At 38.0% G+C, this 3256-nt stretch overlaps 1 long non-coding RNA gene across 1 annotated transcript; it reads right to left on the reverse strand.

Moving 5' to 3' along the window:
* Position 1: 1 nt before the first annotated feature.
* LOC108524921 (uncharacterized) lies at positions 2-3244 on the reverse strand. Its single transcript, XR_001884162.1, has 3 exons — positions 3089-3244; positions 2027-2215; positions 2-766 (listed from the first exon to the last, which is right to left on the reverse strand). It is a non-coding gene; the product is annotated as an uncharacterized LOC108524921 (long non-coding RNA).
* Positions 3245-3256: the final 12 nt, after the last annotated feature.

A 3256-nucleotide genomic window follows, 5' to 3' on the forward strand; every position in this document is an offset into this window, starting at 1 on the left:
CTATAAGATAGTTAATAGAATATCAGAAATAGTGAACATTATCATTTCCATAAATGCAAGAGCATGTACATTTTCCACACACTGAGTACTATCTAAATTTTCTATTGATAAACTCTGACCTCTTCTTCAGGCAATTCATGTACTTACTTTAGCGTTATCATTAAGGATGAAGGTTCCAGAACCATCAGGAACAAGGGTCCCATCTTCACACAAATTACTTAACTGCTGGGAGGCTCTATTTCATCTTATGTAAACTACAGATAATACCCACTCACCTCAAGGGTGTATCAAGGGTTTATGTAAGCTAAATTTGTAGAAAGCAGTTAGCACAGTGCCAGGAAGGGTCCAAGAAGAAATGGTACTTACTATGATATATTTGTACATATATATGTATGCATGTTAATGAGCTCTTATTAGCTGTGTTCATTAAAGGTTTGCTCCATCCTGTGATTTGCTTTTAGATTTTGGAATACATTTCATTGTGCACGTTCCATCTGTATTATTAATATAACAACATTTATTACTATTATTATTATCATCATCAATTCAATTACATTTACTGTATCCCTGATGATGACCATGATTCCTTTAATAATCATAAAACTCTCTTTCCTTCACAGGGTAAATAACCTATCACAATGCTGTAAGTCTCCATCAGCACCCCAGGCTGCCCCTGCTGACTAACCAGATCTGCTACTTTAGCCAGATCAATCATCATGTTAATGTCACACCCACATTCAATAATGGTGAAGTCTGTATTTTTTACCTATAAGTGAAAATATGAAAATTTTACTTTAAAAAGACCCTGAAAAAACTCTAACCATCAACTCTTAATTTTCATTTTTTAATTGCATCCAGTAAAACACCATATACGTTTACAGGAGTGCACCCGAAGTTCATTTTATAGGCAAAACTGGTAAAATAAATTCCATCCTGTTTTTCTTCCTGTGTTCTAAATTTAGATAATATCAAAAGTCTACCCAGATGAATAAAAGTGCTCAAACAGGGAAAATTCTGACTAGACAGGCTCCATGATAACCATGATCTTGCTGTTCAGCTGCGGGCCAATGTCTTCACCTCTATCAAAATTTCCTGTATTCCCACTATCACTAAAAACATCCTCAAACACAATGCAACAGAATACTTATAACGATAATTATTTCTAAATTAAGGTAATAAGAAAATGGTCAAGAAAATATGGGCTGGGCACAGTGGCTCAGGCCTGTAGTCCTAGCACCTTGAGAGACCAGGGCAGGTGGATCCCTTGAGCCCAGTTTTGAGACCAGCCTGTACCACATGTGTAAATCCCATCTTTAGAAAAACATAAAAATTTTTTAAAAAGGAAAAAAAAGATAAATTAGCCAGGCATGGTGGCATACACTACTCAGGAGGCTAAGGTAGGAGGATTCCTCGAGCCTGGGAGGTTGAGGCTGCAGTGAGCTATAATCACACCACTGCATTCCAGCCTGTGCCAGAGTAAGACTCTGTCTCAAAAAAAGGAAAAGAAAATATGGATGCTCCAAAGATAAAGAAAAGCCTCAATCCAACTATATTACTGCTATAACAAGAGATTTCAGAGTGTGCATTGCCATTCTACCACTGGAAGTTTGTTTCATCTTCCCTCAAACTTGGAAAGGTCACCATCTTCCAAAGCTGACAAATTCTCATAGGAAAAGAGAAAACATGCACTTCCACCAGCATGTGGCTTCATAAGGGCAAGCATGTGCACCTGGCACATAGGAGGTACGTGCTATCTGCTAAATGATGTGTTCACAGTGACCAGGCCTGCTAGGCCCTTCCAAGAAACATGCATGGCAAAGCCATAGAGCAGTCAGGATAAGATATGTATCCTTATCTCTGGGAACTTACCCTTTTCTGAAGTTATAGCCAACTTAGTAAAAGTGTAAGAGAGGTAACATGATATGACAATATTTAACATGTTCCACTCAAGAAAACAACAAACACACGCATGTCCCTCAGATGACAACAACCACACCAACTCTGTGTCTGCGGCAGCATCTTCTACCTGACACGATCGTCACAGGGCCTCTGATCTCGGTGAACTTCTGCGGGTGAAGTTCCCAATGAGGCATTGTATCAAAGTGCTCTCTCCAACTATGGAGGCCCCGTCACCACTGCCACTATTGGTGGGGGCTCTAGTGGAGTTCAATCAACCACTGGCATATGATGCTTTCTTGTCTTCAAATCCTGAGTCCTATTTATTAAAAAAAAAAAAAGTAAACTCACTTTCAAAATAGAGTAAAAGGTATCAACCTTGTAAGTAGACTTTTTTTTAGTATACTTTCAGATATAGAGTACAACAGACAATACAAAATTATAAGTAACTTATCAATTATTAACTTAACTTCTGACCCCTATCCAAATCAATTGCTGTTCAATAAAGATGTAACAAGATGACTTCAATAGTATAGAGTTGAAAATTAAACACTCCTTAAATCTGACTGTTTTACGAGTGATTTTAATAATTTTTTAAAAACCAAAAGGTAAATACCAAGGCAGTGCATCATAACAGATAAGAGCAGAGGCTCTGGAGTTAAATTTGGCTCTCCTACTTACTGGTTATATGATTGGAGGTAACGTGTTTTCTTGACCTCAGTTTTCTTGTCCATAAAATGAGGGCAAGAATGATTCCTACTCTGGTGAGGCTGCTGGAAGCATTTAGTTGAATAACGTTTAAAGTACACTGCTAAGAATATCACAAGGACTCACTAAATAAAGCTATGTTAGTATTACATATTGTAATTTTTGTATTTTATATTACAACTTTGTAAAACATATCCGGAGGGAAAAAGCACACTTATCACCATAGAAACAGTTTAAAGTTTAGGAAGAAACAAATTCTATAAATTCTTGTATCTTGGGAAAGAAACACCAACCAGTGTGCAGATGCTGGAGGCAAGGCAGCTTCTATGGCAAAGTTTCTCACGTTTTGGTAAAAGCCACACAGCATGCATCTGCATGTCCTTTGGAGCTGGACTAGACTTGTGAATCCAAATGTCACCTGTAAGAGGCTCCTACTATTTAAAAAGAATCAATGGAAGAACCAACAGACTGTAGCTAAACATACCTGTGAAAGGATCGAGCCACCCCCACAGCAGACTGAACTGCAAAAGCTTTGGGATTTCTCTTCCCGGAATCTTCGTCTCCTAGCAGGAGATCCTGCAGATGCCACTTCTTTTTCTTTGCAGCTTTGGGTCCACTGTTTTTCTTTTCTTTTTTTTTTTTTGAGACGGAG

This window comes from Rhinopithecus bieti, unplaced genomic scaffold, assembly GCF_001698545.2.
Source record: "Rhinopithecus bieti isolate Rb0 unplaced genomic scaffold, ASM169854v2 repeat_31908, whole genome shotgun sequence".
Taxonomy (NCBI): domain Eukaryota; kingdom Metazoa; phylum Chordata; class Mammalia; order Primates; family Cercopithecidae; genus Rhinopithecus; species Rhinopithecus bieti.